The 19,903-nt window shown below is 52.8% G+C and overlaps 1 long non-coding RNA gene across 1 annotated transcript; it reads left to right on the forward strand.

The window, feature by feature from the left end:
• The first annotated feature begins 565 nt into the window (after positions 1-565).
• LOC127493113 (uncharacterized) lies at positions 566-12,707 on the forward strand. Its single transcript, XR_007923147.2, has 3 exons — positions 566-3,301; positions 9,833-12,470; positions 12,563-12,707. It is a non-coding gene; the product is annotated as an uncharacterized lncRNA (long non-coding RNA).
• The last annotated feature ends 7,196 nt before the right edge of the window (positions 12,708-19,903 follow it).

Here is a 19,903-nt window from a genome sequence, read left to right on the forward strand (position 1 = left end):
ACTCTACGGTTAATGAGATGAATTTTTAATGCTGTTGTTAATGAGTCGGGCGACAGTGAGTTCCTAAGTAATTGAGTTAATTCATTATTTCTAGTCCAACAGCTCGCTTAAACTCCCCGGATGAAGGAGCGGCTCTAGCCAATAGCAGTGGCAGACACCCGTGGAAAGAAGAGAGCTCAGCGAAGCCGAACGAGCCCGGTAGGGGGTCTAGGCTGACCACGTGACTTGAGGCGCTACCCAGGTAAGCGCGGAGAGGAGGGGGCACCACAGACGTCCTCACACCCAGGCTCTTGGTCCAGGTCCCCTTTCTGTCCCCACGGTGACCCCGTGCACAAGCCTTCTGGCTTTCTGCTGACCCTAACGAAACTCATCACTCCCCCCACCAGGTCGTGACCGCGAGGCACACACACGGCCCACAAGTCGCTCATCTCATCAGCCCTCCTCCCCGGCCCCACCCCCAAACCTAGAGCAGTGGAGCCTGGTACAGGTGGCACCCAGAGCTTCAGGGGCATGTGAGGAAGCAAACTGGATCTTTGCCCCCAAATCCGGGTCTGCTCGCGGGACTGGGGGGTTGGAGTGGCTGAGCTGCAGAGTCCACAACCACAGACTTCCGGAAGGATCTCAGAGGTGAGGTCTGCCCCGTGGGCGCCTCGCGAGTAACCATTCCCCTTCTCCCCTGCACCCCGAGCCCGGGAGCCCAGCCCCGACTCTCAGAGCCGTCCAGACGGGAAAGGTTCTTCAGTCACCCGCAACCCTACAGATCCATTGGCGTTAGGATCCGCCAGCTCCCACGTGGCCCACGGCCCCATGAATCGAAGCTGCACTAGTCCACCCTCCATTACCTTAACTAAAGCATGTGAGGGCAGTTCTTGGGAGGAGAAAGGTTTTATTTCCGCTCACAGACTGGACGGCCCCCAGTCCAGCATCTGATGGGAGTCGGTCATGGCCGGGGCAGAGGATGACGGTGTCGCAAGCTCTCGCTCTGCCCCGTTGACGTCGGGGCTTTCTGTGGGTGCCAACCAGTGCACTGTGGGTTTCCGCAGCATCTCTGGTCTCCACCCACCAGATGCCGGGAGCATGCCCATGGTCACCCCCAATTAGGACACCCCAAACTCTCCAGACATTGCTAAATGTCCTCTGTAGGCAAAAATCACTCCCCAAGAGAACCCACACTCTGCCCTATTTCTACAACCCTGAATGTTTAGAGAACAGGAGTTCAAATCTTCCTACCAGTTCCCCCGTGCCCAGTCCAGGCTGGGTCCGGAGCTATGTTTCCTGGCTGCAGACCCTTCTCCCATCTGGCTGCGGTCACGTGGCGGCTGCAGTGCAATACCTGTGCAAAGAGGGCCCAGCAGATGCCTGGCGCTTTGGAGAGAGCCCTGGTTATTCCGGCAGTGAATTGTCAACTGCCCACTTAGCCCCAGGAGAGAGGACCTCAAGGCCGCTCAGTGCAGTCCTGAAGCCCAGGTGCTGGGCCTTGCCTTCGTTAACTGAGGACTAACCCCAGATTCTCCAGGACCTGCCAAGAGTGCTTGAATGGACTCAAAGCCAAGGTCAAGTTCCCAGAAGCAAAACCACCAGCCCTGGGTCCCTGCTTAACTGTCAGGAGTTTCTAATTGCTTTTAAGATTTTCTGCAAATTAGAAGAATACTGTGAATTGTATAATTAAAAAATGCACGGTCAGATGTGTTAGAACTCCTGCATATAAAATAATTTCCTGGGTACAAAATGAAGTGTCAAGTGCAGAATCATCCATGTGACCTTTTATCCTACGTTCTTTTCAGTTTCTATTACTTAAAGGTTCCTCTGGCTTTACATACTTGGCAGGGACAGACAGAATATAATTTGCTACTCCCTGAGGTCGGTGCCTAACGAGCTGTGTCTTCCACTCCATTGTGGGTGTTGAGCTAAAGCCTTGCTCGCTGGGGTAAGCAATGGGTTCCCTTTGTACGTAAGCCCGTGCTTGGTACTGCTGAGGCATAACCAAGAGCTCATCAGGACAGCAGAATCCTCCCGTCTGTGCTTCTAACAGACACAGAACCAACTGTCTACATTTGGGGAGAAATAGGAGAAGGAAAAACAATGCAAACACACAGCACTGGCAAGTCCACGTGTCTACACACACAGCGCGTCTGCAGCACTGGGACAGAGCCGAGCTTCCGCTGGGTGCCGCACATCTGCCCGACCTCGGCTGCCCTGGTCTCCTGCCTCTGCCAGCGGGATTCTGCTGTAGCATTCCTATAACTGTAAAATCCTAAAATCACAAATCAGCCACCTCAGCGGGCACTGGGCCTGAGAAACAGCAGTTTGCTTCTAGCCGGGGAGAAGGCAGAGCCACGTGGATTTGTTGGGATTTGCTGGGATTCCTGACGTCAGTGCCCTAAGGGGCTCCTTTTCCAGGAAAGCTTCGAGGATCACGTTAAAGACGCTTTATTCTTTGCGAGAGTCTCTGGACTGGGATTTGAAGGGGGAGGCAAGCACACCTCAGTTGTCCTGGTTCTGGGTGGACCACGTCACCACTTGCCCTGTGAGGAGGCTAAGGCATGTGGTGGGCGTCCTACAGGTTCACAGCCAGCAGTTTCACTCCCCTAATTCTTCTTTCTTTTTAAATTTTATTCATTTATTTAAAATGCAGAGAGAGAAAGAGACAGAGACCTTTCATCAGCTGGTTCACTCCCCATGTGCCCGAAATACCCTGGGAGCTGGCAACTCAACCTGGGTCTCCCGGGTGGTGGCAGGGACCCAAGCCCTTGGGCCATCACCTGCTACTTCTCAGAGCGCACATTAGTGAGAAGCCAGAATCGGGCTGGAGCCGAGATTTGAACTCAGGCCCTCCGATGTGGGAGGGCTGCGTCTTAATGGCCGCTTGTCGTGCTGCTTCCCTTGTTCTGTCTGAGCGCAGGATCTTCCCTGCAGCTGGGACTAATACAACCCCTTCATCCAAGAAGTCGGCGCTTCCCTCGGTTGTCAGAGATTCGGACTGCTCACTTCCCTTTAGAAACACGGTGTTGCGCTTTAAAGACTGATGTGTATAAAAATAACCCAGACGTGTCCCTTAATTCCACCGTTTCAATAACCCTGTTAGCTGTGGGCAATCCCTCTCTGGGATAAGAAGGCAGAAGTGCTTGGCCTTGGTTGTCTGATGCCCCTTCCTCCCATTGTGCGGGAGGAGACTCCGACTGCGGGAGGCGAGAAGTCCTGAGCGCGCACGGTGCACGGTGACGAAGAAAGCAAAGAAGACTGGCGCTTTGGTTCTGCCCAGAGCTGCCAGAATCCTTTCCCTTCGGCTTGCTATCCAGAGGTAAGCTCTTATCAGCGGGGCCCCGGGGTGTGCTTTCCTGAAAAGAAAGCCACCCTTGAACAGATAACGGGCTATTGTCCAGCCGCGGGGGGGACACTCTGTGCCTGGACAATGGAGAATGGAGCATCAGCCGGCCAATAGATTGCTCCAGCTGTGAAACAAGGAGGCTTTCACTGGGATGGTGACACAGAGAGTTCTAGAAGGAGCTCAAAGACGGGAGGAAGGGAGGAAGGGAAAGGTTCCAAACTCTGCCTCCAACCTGAACAGGCACGTTTCAGGTTTTCAAACAAAATGGAAATGGTTAGGAGAGCAAAGGCCGAGATGAACGAAAGAAATCCATTCTTGGAGTGTCCGAAGTGCAATCGGACCTGCTGTTAGCACAAAAGTGATGCTGCTTAGTGGAACACTGTAGGTGAATGGCTTTGAAGAGTCCACATGGTTTCATAGCAACTCCTTGCTGAGCTATTTACGCTAGAACTTGGGATGCATGGAGTCTTGAAAGGATGCACAGGAAGTATTGGAAGGAATAAAGGAAAATAATTAAGTGTCTGGGGAAAGCCCCTTTGGTGAAGGATCTTGTCTGGCACATGCCAGCCGCACCCACAAACTCTCTCGGCAAAAAGAGAGCCCCAGGGCCCAGGCGGTCCTGCAGGCTCTGGCCCATCCTGGCTGTCCTCCAGGGACCAAACTGCAGGGTTCAGCTTAAGGTAGCCCTGGGCAGGGTGGGGAGGAATACTCCAGAGTGGGTTCCTTGTCTGGAGTCACGCCATGGCACCTCGGGTCACCTGCAAGGTCAAGCAACACCCAAGTGTGCGTTTAGCAAAGAGGAGAGTAGGAAGGACCCAGATGAATGTTCGTGGAAAGAAGGCAGGACACACACCTGCTCCGTCCAGCTTAGGAAAGACTGCAGGGAAGGCACTGGCCATGGTGGCAGGCGTCTGCAAGGGCCCCAGGGGACCTTCCTGGCAGCACGGTGACCTTCAGCTTAGTTCTCCTTTGGCCAGATCGTGGCAGCGTGGTAATCTCAGGAGACAGGCAGGCTTCTCCCCCTACCCCTCCCCACCCCCACCACCCACCCCAGGTCCAGGAAACCGCCCGCCATGTCCTGTGGGGCTGGATGGGAGGACCACACTGCTGGCTATCACCACTCCGTGTCCTTGTGTGGGAAGTGGAAAAAAGGGGTTCTGGGTGCAGAGGACAGCTGAGGCAGAGCCACGTTTGTGAACAGACCTGGGGGGAGGGGCGTGCCCTCGCCAGCCCTCGGGGTCTGCAGCAGCTGCCCCTGCTCCCTTCTGCCCTTGTTCTGCCTTTCGCTGGGGGGAACTCCCTGGTGCTGCGCCTTCGGATGCCCACTCCCGCCAATACAGAAGCGCAGTCGAATTGGACCAGAATACTCACGTGTCTGCAAGCATAGTCAGCCATGACAGCAGCTTTTCTTGCCTGCTTTCTCTAGAGATGATCCTGTTGTCTATTGTTTTTGCATTAAAGCAGTTCGATACCCTTTATGACTCAGGCACTTTCAACATACAAACCCAGCTGTGGCTTTCTCAAAATGATTAGCTCAAAGCTATTAGGTTTTTTCAAAAGGGGCTTTATCTCTCAGATAAAAATATCTCTTTGTGGATGGTGGAAGTTATGAGGTGGCTTCAAAACACTGGGGTGAGAATGGAATTAAGATGTGATGCATGAGGCTGGCATTGTGGCACAGAGGGTTAAGCTGCTGCCTAGCATCCCATATGGGTGCCGGTTCAAGTCCCAGCTGCTCCACTTCTGATCCAGCTCTCTGCTAACGTGCCTGGGAAAGCAGATGGAAAATCTGTCTGTCTCTCCCTCTTTCTCTGTAACTCTCTCTTTCAAATAAATAAATCTGTTATATATGTATGTTAATATATGAAGCATATTTTCCCATAAACTTGTGGAAGCCCCCTAGTATAGGATGCAATTTTGTTCCTACCCACTGGTTCTCTCCCCAGATGGCTGCAATGACTGGGGCTGGACCCAGCCGAAGTCAGGAGCCTGGAATTGCATCTGGGTCTCCCACACGGTTAGCAGGGGCCCGAGTACTTGGGCCAATGTCCGCTACTTTCCCAGGTAACAGATTCCAAGTTCTGAGTTTCCTGTACCTGCAGAGAACTTTCTGTTCTCATCAGATACAGATTTTATCTCTTCCCCAGACAAAGGTCTTAAACCTCACTCCCCAGCACCCAGGTGACCAACACACTGTCATCAAGCATGGTCCAAGGGAGGCACAGGACTAGGAGGGGGTTGGACCAGGTGTGTCTGTGTCCCTGCCCCTGACCGGGAGTGGATCCTTACAAAGCGAAAGGGCACGTCCACCCGTCCGCATTCCATTGGCCATCGTAGAAGTAAGACCGAGACTGTCATTGTGTGGTCTTGAGTGTAAAAATGTCGTAACTTCCTGGAGCCATTAGCGCTGTCCAATTCTTCAGCGTGATTCACAGTAAACTTAAAAGCCTAGTGGTTAGAATGCCCACTCTGCTTCAGAATACCTGGGCCAACACCCACTTCCGTCCCCTAACTCCAGCTTTCTGGCTCAAGTATTTGGTCCTGCCACCCACATGGGAGATCTGGATTGGATTCGCTTGAAGCTAGCCCAGCCCTGGCCATCACAGGCACTTAGGGAATGAATCAGCTGATAGTAAACCAGTGCTCACTCTCTCTTCCTCTCCTCTTGTATCTGTGCTTCTCAAAAAAAAAAAAAAAAAAAAAAAAAAAAAGTGAAAGGGGCCTTTTTTTGTGGGTTGAATTTGTCACCGCAGAGAAGACGTGGGGTTCTTGTCTACGTGCAAGAAAGAATTCAGGTGTGAGACAGAGAGCAGAGTGATAAGGTTTATTGGGGATAGGGCATCCGTCAGCAGAGAGTAGAGCACTGAGCGTGCAGTCTTTGTTGAGACTGGGGCTTATAAAGGAAAAGGGTCAGGTTTTTCCTCCCCCGCCTCTCCTGTAGGACAAAGGGTCTGTGGAGAGTAAAGAGCTTCCCCCAGGAACCTGTGTTATCAGGTCAGAGAACCCAGCTGGTCCTGAGGAGAGAGAATTCTGGGAGCTTTCCCCGGGGGAAGGGCTGGGCCACCTGTGAGGGTATCAGGGTCTGAGCAGGACTTGGAAGTGCAAGATGCTGGGCTTCTGGGGCTTCTACTGGTTTCTTCAGGCCCCTCTCACACCCACATAGGCCATTTTCTAACTGCCTACCTAACAGATTCTATCTCCCGGAGTTCCTATGCTAAGTCCTAATCGGGGTTACTGTACTTGGAGAGCAGCTCTCGAAAAGAGGTACTTGGCCGGCGCCACGGCTCACTAGGCTAATCCTCCGCCTGCAGCACTGGCACACCGGGTTCTAGTCCCCATCGGGGCACCGGATTCTGTCCCGGTGGCCCCTCTTCCAGGACAGCTCTCTGCTGTGGCCAGGGAGTGCAGTGGAGGATGGCCCAGGTGCTTGGGCCCTGCACCCCATGGGAGACCAGGAGAAGCACCTGGCTCCCGGCTTCAGATCAGCGCAGTGCGCCGGCCACAGCGCGCCAGCCGTAGCGGCCATTGAAGGGTGAACCAACGGCAAAGGAAGACCTTTCTCTCTGTCTCTCTCTCTCTCTCTCTCTCTCTCACTGTCCACTCTGCCTGAAAGGAAGGGAGGGAGGGAGGGAAGGGTGGGAAGGGTACTTAGGACCATCGGAGGAGATTGGTGCCCAGACCGGGTGGTAGCATGACCATGATGTCGGCTGTCTGAGAGCCGAGGAGAGGCCTGTATAGCAAGATTCTGCTATCTAAGCTGCCGCTGGCGGTCAGTCCTGAGTGAGACGGGATGGACGAGTGGGGGCCACAGTGCCAGGAGGCGGGGACCCAGGGTGGATGGGAGCTCATGGGAGAGGCACGCCTGTGCACCTGGACGTCCCAGAATGGCAGCTAGCTGGTCTCTGCGGTCCCTTTCTGTAGTGGGGCTTGGATTCATAACGGTGATTCACGATGAGTCAACAAGAAGAAGGTCAAATCATGTTCTGCACATCCCAGAAAGGAAACAGGCCAGTGTGTGCCCTACTGGACGAACGTGCAGTTATTGGAATCGGAAAAACGCTTTGCTGTTGAAAGATGCTGGGAAAGCTGATTCCAGCGGCGTTTCTCGCCCCCAGTGTGTGGACCAGGATGCGCTGCACCCGCCTCCTGGAGCCGCCTGGCACACAGAGGCCGTGCACTGGGCATTGCGGGACCAGGGAGCACCATGGCCAAAAGGAGCTTAGAGAGCTTAGCGCTCAGTGTACGCAGAGGCAGTGACAGCTGGCGTCCCCTGCCAGATTCCAGTTTTCTCTTGGAGATAGAAGTGCACAGGAACTCCTCACAGCACCTCCAATCTCTTGCCACCCAAGAACTCAGAAGTTTCCAAATATCCAGAATCTCTCTTAAAATTATTTTCACATTGTGGGGCTGGCATTGTGGCACAGCGGGTTAAGTTGCTGCCTGGGACTCCGGCATCCTGCATGGGCCCCATTTGAAGTCCCGGCTGCTCTGCTTCTGATCCAGCTCTCTGCTATTGTGCCTGGGAAACGATGGAAGATGGCCTGCTACCTACGTGGGAGAATTGAATGGAGTCCCAGACAGAAATTCCGTACCCACGTGTTTGGGCCAAATCCTTCCCCTCCCCCACTCCCACCCCAGACCTTGTACCTCAGGGGGTGCCTTTATGGGGACAGGGACTCTAAAGGAGGTGGTAGGTTAAAATGAGGCTACTGGGGTGGGCTCTAGTGTGCGCTTATCAGAAGAGGAATGGAGACACAGGGAGAAGACACCTAGCCCTGTTGACACCTCGATCCCAACTCCAGCCTCCAAAACTGGGAGAAAATGGAGTCTTCAGAAAAAAGCCTTTTTGTGGTTGAAGCACCTCCCCGCGCCCCCGCCTTGGCCCGTGGCTGTGCCCACCCCAAGCAGCCCCACCCCCTGGGTTGTCCCACCCCGGCCCCACCTGCTCCAGCCCCTGGGAAGCTTCCTGACTCCTCTCTTTGGCTGGCCTGCTCCTGAGACCTTGCTTCAGCTTCGCCTCAGCCGAACCCACATTCTTTGCCCTCCGTGTCCGGCTTTGCTCATGTGGCACGCTCCCGTGGTGCAGCCGTGTTGTGGTGTGCATCTGCACGTGTGTCCTTCATAGGGCCCCGTCGCGTTCCACCGTGGGTGTGTGCTGTGTTCATCTGGATGTTTGAGTTGTTTCCACCATCTGATTCTGCCGTCGGCTGAGCCTCTCCTTTCCAAAATGAACCCAGAGAGGTCTGGAGTTTGCAAAGCCCCCTGTGGAGGCCATTAAAGAGCTTGGGGAAATGCACTCCGCTGTGAGAGGGGCTCTCCACGTCCAGGCAGGGCACAGCATCTCAGGTGCACCTGCTGCCTGCTGCCCAGAGAAGCAGTCCCAAGCTTAGAGGGAGTGAGCGACAGCACAGGGGCGACCCACAAGGGCTGCCTGCATGGGGTGGACAGAAGGGCTTGGGGCAACAGTGGGGTTGCCCTGTTGTCCTGCGAGGGCTCGAGGAACAACTAAACGCCTTCCTCGTTGAGGGGGGCAACTCCCCTGTTCCTGCCAGAGGGAGAGTCGTGCAGGACAGAAATCACGCAGCTGTGTCTGGTGCCAGCTGGGGTGTGCTCAGGGCAGCTCCGCAGGGCTCTGTGGGGAGGAGCCTCCCCAAAGGACAGTGGGCATCCAGAGGTGGGGCTTCTCTGATGCAGATGGAGAAGTCAGACTCGGGTTAAAGTTCAACAAGTGTAGCCAGAGATGTGAGCACTCTTTTTTTTAAAGATTTATTAATTTATTTAAAGGCAGAGTTCCAGAAAGGCAGAGGCAGAGAAAGAGAGAGAGGTCTTCCATCCACCGATTCGCCCCACAACATGGCCACAACAGCTGGAGCTGCGCCAATCTGAAGCCAGGAGCCAGGAGCTTCTTCCCAGTCTCCCACATGGGTGCAGGAGCCCAAGTACTTGAACCATCCCCCAGTGCCTTCCCAGGTGCATTAGCAGGGAGCTGCATCAGAAGTGGAGCAGCCAGGACTCGAACCGGCGCCCATATGGGATGCCAGCACTGCAGGCGGCTGCTTTACTCGCTATGCCACAGCACTGGCCCCTTTTTGTTTGTTTGTTTTTAAGAATTATTTATTTATTTGAAAGGCAGAGTTACAGTGATTGAGAGAGAGAATGCTTCCATCTTCTGGTTCACTCCCCAAATGGCTGCAACAGCTGGGGTTGGGCCAGGCCAAAGCCAGAAGCATGGAACTCCATCTTGGTCTCTCACATGGGTGCAGGGGCCCAAGCACTTGAACCATCCCCCAGTGCCTTCCCAGGTGCATTAGCAGGGAGCTGCATCAGAAGTGGAGCAGCTGGGACTCGAACCGGCCCTCACATAGGATGTCAGTGACACAGGCGGCGGCTTAACCTGCTGTATGTACCACAATGTCGGCCCCAAAAAGAGCGTTTCTGAAACTTACAAAGGTTGCTTTATCCTTCTGTTTCTGATTTAAGCTCCTTTCTGTGTGTTTTCTAAAGGAGAATGGAACTCATGGAATTGGCAATGTAAAATCAGCTGTTCCCCTTTGACTTCGGTGCGAGGACCGTGTAAGTCCCTCTGTGTCCAGAATGGGTGGAGGGAACTCTCAGGGCCACTCTGGAACCCAGGAGCTCGACGTGGACGCCGGGCTCTGGGCCTGGGTGGCCCCTGACGCCTGCTCGTCCACATCCCAGCTTCCTCCCCTATAAATGGAGGGGACGCTCCTCCAGGCACCTGCACGGTCCTGTGTGGGAAGGCTCTTTAAAAGGATAAAGACGCTCCCCTCCAGGTGCCCTGCCTGGGCACTCGGCAGGACCATGAAGTTCCAGGCCCCACCCAGACCTCCCGCCTCCGGAACTCTGATTCAAGAAGCTGTGCGGGTGGTTCTGGGGTGTTCTCAGGTCTGGGAGACCTGGGAAGGTGATAAAATGTGAACGGCACTTATTCCAAAATACCCGGATGACAGAACGGGAACACAAGCCACCTCCACTTCCCTACAGGGCGACAGCCGGTGAAGCTTTCAAACGTCTTACGAATACGCGGTGTTTTCCATTTCGTTTAATGCAGTCATGTTTATCTTTTAAAAAGCCAGCCGCACGGCCAAACAGGCCTTCCTATCTGATGATGTGTGCAGGACACGAAAGCCTCATAAATCAATGAAGTCGCGCAGTAACCAACTTCCAGAGATCTTTGCAGATTACCTTTCAAAGCCGTCTCATGCGGTTTTCCCAGGCAGGAGGGAGGGCTAACTTGCAAAAACAAAAAACTTAGATTTAAGAATTTGGCTTATAGACTTAGAATACTGCAAGTGAATATATTTTTGAAGATTTTACTTATTTTATCTGAAAGGCAGAGTTACAGAGAGGCAGAGAGAGGGAGAGAAAGAAAGAGAGAGAGGGAGAGAGATCTTCCATCGCTGGTTCACTCCCCAAATGGCCGCAATGGCCAGAGCCGGTTGATCTGAAGCCAGGAGCTTCTTCTGGGTCTCCCACATGGGTGGCAGGGGCCCAAGCACTTGGGCTGTTCTCTACTGCTTTCCCAGGACTCAGCGGAGAGCTGGAGCAGAAGTGGAGCAGCCCAACAAGTGAATATTGTTTGACAGTGTTGGATCAGCCCTGACAATTTGCAGTGTGTGCACAGGCACTCACTAGCTCCTAGTCTAGTGGAAAAGCCCAGCCGTGGGGTTCAGACAGGGGACCAGGAAGAACTCCAGGCTGTCCGAGCAAAGCAGAACGTTCTTGTGAGCTGCAGAGCTCTCGGACGCTCACCTCAGCCAGGTGTGGAGACGTGAGTTCCAGGCACTGCAGGACCCTGAGGTAGGAAAGGCTGGACCGCACTCAGCACTGCCAAGTGCTAGGCACTGGGAGGCCCTGTCCAGGTCACCAGTGGCTTCCACAGTGCCAAACCCCACAGTCGGCCTTGCCTGAGACCTGAGGGTCTCTTCCGGCTCTGTGCCACCCTTCCTGGCCACGCCTCCAGGACCCTGCCCCTGACCACTCCTCCAAGTCCCTGCCCCTGCCCACCCTCCAGGACCCTCCCTGCCCATGCCTCCAGGATTCAATCTCTCCGCTTCTCCCTCTCCCCACCTGGCTATGGAACCCAGGTTAGTCCTCAGCTCTCTTCTCTCCCAAAGAGGTGTTGCCACACTTAGTGGAGAACAATACAGAACTCAGTTGAATTTGGGGTAAACAGCATATCATGTTTTGTAGCATTCAGTGTTTGCCAGATAACACATGGCCCCAAATATTTACTTGGTTAACAGGTAAATATTTCATGAAACATTTATGCTAAAACCACTTAGCATACCTTCAGCAAACATGCCTATGCTAAATTACTATTTATCTGAATTCAGAGTTAGCGGGGCTGTGCTGTGTTTCAAATCTGCTGATTCTAAAATGATAGCAACCAGTTTTGTGGCTTTACATGCTATCTGTATGCTGCTTCCTGCAAGAATTTGATCTCTAGCCTAAATCTCATTCTGAAATCCGGGCTCCTGCTGCCTACACCCCATTGCCATGTAGATAAGTAATGGGTGTCTCAATTTCAACACGTCCAAGTCAAGGTGAACCTTCAGCCTGAATCTTGGCTGCACTCCCAGGTCGTTCCACCCTGCAGCCTGACTCTGCGTTCCTCCTCGATCCCTCGTTCCCTCACGCCCCACATCCGATCCGGCAGCAAGTCCTTTGCTCCCACCTGGGTCGCACCAGTAGCACCACTTGCCTCGCTGCATCGTGCAGCCACCTCTTGCTACTCAGCCTAACAACCAGGGGTCCTCACCCACCCACAAAGCCCCCACAGTCCAGCACCACGTCCACCCTCTCCAACCTCAGCTGTCCTCCTGCTCTGTCTCAAGGCCATGCCTTCCCACAGCCCGGTGCTCCTGCTCTGTCTCAAGGCCATGCCTTCCCACAGCCCGGTGCTCCTCCTGCAGAGCCTTGGTCCTAACCTGCCTGGCCTCCGTCCCCCAGTGCACGTGGCTCAGTTGTTTGCCCACCTGGGGATCTCCCGCACCTCCCCAGGTCTCTGCTCAAGCATCACCTTCTCTGTAAGGCCAGCACGGACCACCCGAACCACATGCCAACCTACTCACCCCCAGCACTGCAGAAACTCCGTCCCGAGACTTCTTTTCATCTTTCTGTAAGTACCAACGTCTAACATATTGTATCATTTACTATAATTATCATTTGTTTTTGTTCCCTTGCCATGAAAAATCCCCTCTACTCCACTAGGAACATCTGTTTGATTCTCCAAAGGACACCAGGCACCCTGAAGAGGGCCTGTCTCACAGCAGGCATGCAAATTTGTTGGATGGGTGGATGGGTGGATGGGTGGATGGATGGATGGGTGGATGGATGGATGGATGGATGGATGGATTTGTTGGATGGATGAATGGGTGGATGGATGGATAGGTGGTGGGTGGATGGATGGATGGATGGATGAGTAGATGGGGGGTGGGTGGGTGGGTAGATGGATGGATGGATGAATTCATTGGATGGATGAATGGGTGGATGGATGGATGGATGGGTGGGTGGATGGATGGATGGATGGATGAGTAGATGGGGGGTGGGTGGGTGGGTAGATGGATGGATGAATGGGTGGATGGATGGATGGATGGATGGAAGGAAGGAAGGAAGGATGTATAGATGGATGGGTGGGTGGGTAGATGGGTGGATGGCTCAGGTTTAGGCAAATGGAACTGACTTCAGGAAACACAGGTTCCTGGGAGCCCATGCTCCTTCCCAGGCACTGAGTGACCACAAATCCTCCCAAGAACTGAAGTCACCCTTCGGCTCCTCAGCCCTCACAGGTAAGCACAGGGGAGGGAAGGGCCTCTGAGAAGAGCTCTCTCGGGCCTGCAGCAGGCAGACCCTCAGGGAAGCGTGAGATCTCGCAGAGCACCCCAGCCTTCCCAGGACAAGCCTTCTGTCCAGTCATTAAGGTCATGGCTGGCAAAGAACAATTTGTTCTTGGGCTTTGGGGCTGTACCTTCATATCGCAGGGCTATCAGACCCTTAGGGAGCCTCAGGCCACCAACAGAATGTACTGAAATGAATTTGGCTGTGGTTGGAGCTACAGCAATATTACTTGGTTAATAAGAGTTGTTTTCTTGGGTAAAGTTGCGAATTTCAGTCCTGGAGGATCCCAGGAATGCTGTATTTGGGAGGGTGAGATAAGAGGAGAGATGAACAATGTTGTTTGCTAAAGTGACTCATTCAAGGGAGTCATGTTGAGATAAGTCCCTACACCCACCCAGAGCAGCAAGGCCACTGCTCTTGGCCAGCACAGAGTACTAGGCAAGGGGACAGGACGTCCTGGGAGATGGCCTTTGGAATCTAATGACCTGGATTTAGGTCCAGCTCTACTTTCCTTGGTGGGACAGCCTCAGGCTCTGTAAACCCCAATTTCCTCTTCTGCAAAATGGGGGTGCATGTCAGAAGGATGCATACCAGTGCCCTATGTGCACATATGCATTTAACAGTGCCCCACGTATAATGAGTGTTTAAAAAAGTGTAGCTATTGGGGCACCGGATTCTGTCCCGGTTGCCCCTCTTCCAGGCCAGCTCTCTGCTGTGGCCCGGGAAGGCAGTGGAGGATGGCCCAGGTGCTTGGGCCCTGGACCCCATGGAAGACCAGGAGAAGCACCTGGCTCCTGCCATTGGATCAGCGCGGTGCGCTGGCCGCAGAGCGCCAGCCGTGGCGGCCATTGGAGGGTGAACCAACGGCAAAGGAAGACCTTTCTCTCTGTCTCTCTCTCACTATCCATTCTGCCTGTCAAAAAAAAAAAAAAAAAAAAAAGGTAGCTATTTTCGTTCTTTGGGATTTAAGTGACAGATGTTGCCTGCTCGGTGCTTGTGTTTTGTTTTCCAACCTCATGGAGACCTGATCAACCAATAAACATTGTACATATTCAGGTTGTACAGTGTTGATGATGCTACTTTTCTCTGATTGGTAAGCAACAGAACAAGCTGAGAGGCGACCAGGCCCAAACGGGACACTGGCTTTGAGGAAGTGTCCAGGGTTTTTAAGGCATTCTATGGGGTGCCCACTGGACATGGGGTTTCACAAACTGTATGTTGATTGGCTTGGGGCTCATGGAGATAGTGGGGGTTTCTTGGAGACAGCCCACCTCCTTAGGGGCTCAGCCCCCTCCTCTGCCAGCTTTGGGTGGAAGATTGCAGCTAACTTGAAGGCCTGGTTTAAACTCACAAGGTCACACGTGCAGCACAAGAAGCTATTAGTGGGGGAGACGCCGGCCAGTCTGGAGACAAGATTTCCAGCCACAGCTTGTGAAAGACGTTCTATGTACAGACTCCAGCCCCGCTGGACAGCCTCATATACACTGGGAAATGATGGCCACAATCAAGCTGGTTACCATACCCTTCACTCCACATGTGAGTACACACTCCTTTTGTGAGTGTGTACAGTGAGAATACCTAAGTATGACATCTAATAGATCACCCCTCAAAAGCGCATATCCAGTATCATTCCTACACTCGCCGCACTGTGCCTTAGGTCTTCAGGACACATTCATCTCACAGCTGGAAGCGTGATCTCCCCATTGCCCAGATGCTGGGTTCTAAGGACACAGCTTAACATGGGGGGCACGCATCTGGCACGGAGGTTAAGCAGGTGCTTGGGCGGCTCACGTCCCATAAGAGTGCCTGGGTTTCAGTCCTGGCTCCAACGCTCCCCGTTACAGCTTCCTGCCACTGAGCTGCAGCTGAGGGCTCAGGTTGGGTCCCAAGCCTGGACTGGGTTCCTCTCTTCTGGCTTTGGCCTGGCTCAGCCTTGGCTGTTGCAAGCATCTGGGGAGTGAACCAGCAGTAGGGAACACCTGCGCGCTCGCAATCTCTCTCTCTCTCTATCTATCTCTCCCTCTCTCTCCCTCTCCCTGTCTTAATCTCTTTTAGGTAAACAAATACAAATTTTAAAAAATAAAATAAAGTCTTGTTTTTAAAAAATAATGCTGCTTAAGGCCATAATGCTTACCAGTCCGACAGCAGTCCCCACGTGAGACATCTCTGCTCCAGCTATGGGAACGGGCTGTCGGCCCACAGCACCTCTGGCCAGCGTACTCTTTAATCCACTCACCTTCCTCCAGAACATGCCCTCTTTCTGGAATCAAACTGAATTATGTAATTGATTCTTGCCATTAGATAATTGATTCTTACATTGCCAAATATTTGGCAATGTTTATCAAACCTGTCATAGCAGTGGCATGATAAAGTGTGTTGTTTTTTGTTGTTGTTATTGTTATAAAGTGTACTAAACTATAGGAGCTGTCCTCATAATAAAGGAAGGAAAACAGACCTATGTGGGGAAAAAAACACAGTAAAGAGTTTTTAAGGAATGCAAACCACTAGCATTTATGCTGCCCGTACCCAGACGTGTTTCTTTGATAGTCGCCCTGAAGTCTTCTTCATAAACCAAGGCTGGAGCCAATTCCAGTTCTGGGTACACTGAACAAAGAGGATTTGGCTTTAAAATCAGCACTGGGCTAGGAGAGCCTAGAATCTGTTGTTTTGCAGGAGCGATCTAGAGTTTTCCCGTGGCTAACAGATGGAGGCATTGTGATGAAGAATTTTCCCTTGCAGCGTTTTATTAAATAGCTTGAATACACAAAAAGGCACTGACTCCCCCAAAGAGAACACCCCCATGCAATGACCCCTCCCCCAAAAGCAAAGCGAACACAGCCCATTCCTTCAAAGTGCCCTCGCCCCTGTCCCAGCTCCAGAACCTTGGCTTAGAACACATAGATCGCGCAGTGGAACCTTAGCATAGCTGATCTTTGATACCTAACTTCTCTGGGTTAAAACTGACTTTGGGGTATTTGCTGCTGTTTTTACATTGATCGCGTTTCCACTGTTGAGAGATGTCTTCTGGTACTAATATACTGCAATTTGCTTGTTCTGTGGCAGATGAACTTCACCCTGTTTGCGACTGTTTGCTGTTACACCCACTGCTGTTGGGAAAGTCACCGTAGGTGTTCCAGCCCTCAAGTGTCTGCATTGCTCCTGGGAATGTATTCGCCTTGGTGTGGAATTGCTGGATCACAGGGTACGCACACCTTCTACTCCATCAAAATGTGTCCAGGAGTCTCTGAGCCCCTCACCCTCCATGCCTGCCACAGCTGGTGGATTGGTCCTTGGTGCATCAGCCATCCGATGGACATGTGCCGATGAGGTTGACCGTGCCTTCCCATGCTTGCTGGTGATGCGGATATTCCCTTTGGTCAAGCACCTGTCCAAGTTTTTCCCATTTTCTTTGAGGTTGACTTTTTCTTTCTGATTTGAAGGATATATGTCTTAAATAGTTATCTTTATTTTGTCCAAAAGGCAGAGAGAGAGAGAGAGAGAGAGATTCCATCCAGTGGTTCGCTCTCCAAATGTCCACAACATCTGGGCTGGGCCAGCCTGAAGCCTGTAGCTAGGAACTCAGTAGCAGTCTTGGGTGGGGACCCAAGTACCTGAGCCATCAACTGCTGCCCCAGGATGCACAGTAGCAGAAACCTGTAGGAGAAGCAGAGGCAGGACTTGACCCTAGGCATTCCAGTATGGGATAAAACATCCCCAGCAATGGCTTCCCCCACGGTGCCCCACCATCCACCCCAGGAAGATTTTAATGCATCCCGAATAAGGGATCTTTGTCAGTCATCCATGTTGTAACTCTCTTCTTGTACACTGTAGCTGTTCTCCCGACTTTCTTAATAGCATCTTGTGATGAACAGAACTTCATTTTTAAGTAATAAAATTTCTCAGTCTTTACAACTAATGATTTCTGAATCCTGTTGAAGAAAACTGTCTTCTCCAAGGTTACAAAGGTCAACTCTACATTTTCAAGGTTGCCGTCTTGTTTCACACTTCGTATTTAAATCCAGGGCTCCTATGAATGACTTCTGGGTGTGCTGGGAGGAAGGAGTCGGGTTTTATTTTCTTCTGTGTGGCCATCAGTTGATGCAGCACTATTTCTTAATTGACTGTTCCTTCCCAACTGCCCTACGACACCCTCTCCATCATCAATCAAGTGCCCATAAGTACATGGCTCTATTTCTGGACTTTCCGTTCCGCTTCCTTGGTCTAGTTTCTATTCTTGCACTGTCTTAATCAATGCAGCTTTATAATACATGACCACAGCTCTTGGTGTCTGGAAGTGAAGGAGCTCCCACCTTACTCTTGCTGGTGTGCTTGGCTTTTTCTGTTCCCATCTAAGGAGCTTATAGATCTAATGACTGAATGCATTGCTTCAAGCCCATCAACCAGTTTAGGGGAAATTTACACCTTTATGTGAATATTTGAATTTGTACCCGGATTAGATTCCTCCTCTTATTTAACCTTGCCACCTTGCCGACCACTCCTCTTTGTCTCACATCTGAATTCTTTCTTGCTTGGACAAGAACCTACTCCACTCTGCAAGGTGTCCAGCACATAACAACTCTTCCCAGGCAGATGAATCAATTAATTCACAAGCTTTTATTGGGATTCTGCTCCGGGCGAGGTTCCCCGGTCCCAACAGAGCGGGGGCCAGGGAAGTCGCGTCAGAGGTTGGGAGGGCTCCTTTTATAGATACAGGCTGTGAGGGTTAAAGGTTGAGGCAGGTCTGATCCTCATTGGTTGACCTTTAGGCACCCGCAGGGACCTTGACAAGGACTTTTCGTTCCCGGAAGTGTGGGTGGGGCCTCTCCATTCCTGGAAGTGTAGGCCTTCTCTTCGGATCCCAAGGCTACCATCCCGACCTTTTGATGATAGGAAAGGGGCGATGATTAGTCTCTCTGGCTACTTCCTGCTGATTGGGGACAATACGGTACTCTTCGCTGGCATGGGCCGATGTCTCAAGCTGCTGTCTCCTGGGTGGGGAGCCAAATATATCCCTGTAGCAGCATTTGGTTGACCGCCTGGTTGCTGAAGGCCTTGGTTCATTCCATTATCACCTGCCGTAAACACTTAAACAGACACTGTAGTATACAAATCAGGGTGAGAATAGTAACCAATGATCCTAAGAGTGACATTAACCAGGTAATGAGAGGATTTCATAGAGGAGAGGAAATGGGGGGGGGGGGTCTCTGGACCCTTGTGAGGACTGTTTGATGGATGTGGTTTAAATCTGATCCCATCCAAGACCGGGAGAAAGGCCACTCAACTTTTGCAGAGAGAGGGGTTTGTCTGTAGAGAAATTCTGAATAATCATACAATATTAAGTGGGGGAGAGGACCATCAGTACACACAGGTTGGGAGTAGAGCCATTGATGTTAGAGTAGAGGTTATGATTACAAAGGAATGAGGCCCAAGTGGGCTAGACAGGGTCTAGAACAAAGGACAGAGCCACTATTAGAGGACCCTAGAAAGGTGCTGTCTTAGCTACAAATAAGTTTTCTGACTGAGAGGCAAATAGAACCTGACAGAAGGGGCTTGAGAATAATCAGGTGGGCTTTAGGCCTTGTAAGATAAGAGGCCCAGACCTATCTACCTGGACCAGCTCTCACCTCACACACCTCTGAGGGCTCCCCTGGACCAGCTCTCACCTCACACACCTGTGAGGGCTCCCCTGGACCAGCTCTCACCTCACACACCTGTGAGGGCTCACCTGGACCAGCTCTCACCTCACACACCTGTGAGGGCTCACCTGGACCAGCTGTCACCTCACACACCTGTGAGGGCTCACCTGGACCAGCTCTCACCTCACACACCTGTGAGGGCTCCCCTGGACCAGCTCTCACCTCACACACACCTGTGAGGGCTCACCTGGACCAGCTCTCACCTCACACACCTGTGAGGGCTCACCTGGACCAGCTGTCACCTCACACACCTGTGAGGGCTCACCTGGACCAGCTCTCACCTCACACACCTGTGAGGGCTCCCCTGGACCAGCTGTCACCTCACACACCTGTGAGGGCTCACCTGGACCAGCTCTCACCTCACACACCTCTGAGGGCTCACCTGGACCAGCTCTCACCTCACACACACCTGTGAGGGCTCACCTGGACCAGCTCTCACCTCACACACCTGTGAGGGCTCCCCTGGACCAGCTGTCACCTCACACCCACCTGTGAGGGCTCACCTGGACCAGCTGTCACCTCACACACCTGTGCGGGCTCCCCTGGACCAGCTCTCACCTCACACACCTGTGAGGGCTCACCTGGACCAGCTCTCACCTCACACACCTGTGAGGGCTCACCTGGACCAGCTGTCACCTCACACACCTGTGAGGGCTCACCTGGACCAGCTGTCACCTCACACACCTGTGCGGGCTCCCCTGGACCAGATCTCACCTCACACACCTGTGAGGGCTCACCTGGACCAGCTCTCACCTCACACACCTGTGAGGGCTCCCCTGGACCAGCTGTCACCTCACACACCTGTGAGGGCTCCCCTGGACCAGCTCTCACCTCACACACCTGTGCATGCTCACCTGGACCAGCTGTCACCTCACACACCTGTGAGGGCTCCCCTGGACCAGCTCTCACCTCACACACCTGTGAGGGCTCCCCTGGACCAGCTGTCACCTCACACACCTGTGAGGACTCACCTGGACCAGCTGTCACCTCACACACCTGTGAGGGCTCACCTGGACCA

This window comes from Oryctolagus cuniculus, chromosome 5 (genome assembly GCF_964237555.1).
Source record: "Oryctolagus cuniculus chromosome 5, mOryCun1.1, whole genome shotgun sequence".
Classification (NCBI taxonomy): Eukaryota; Metazoa; Chordata; class Mammalia; order Lagomorpha; family Leporidae; genus Oryctolagus; species Oryctolagus cuniculus.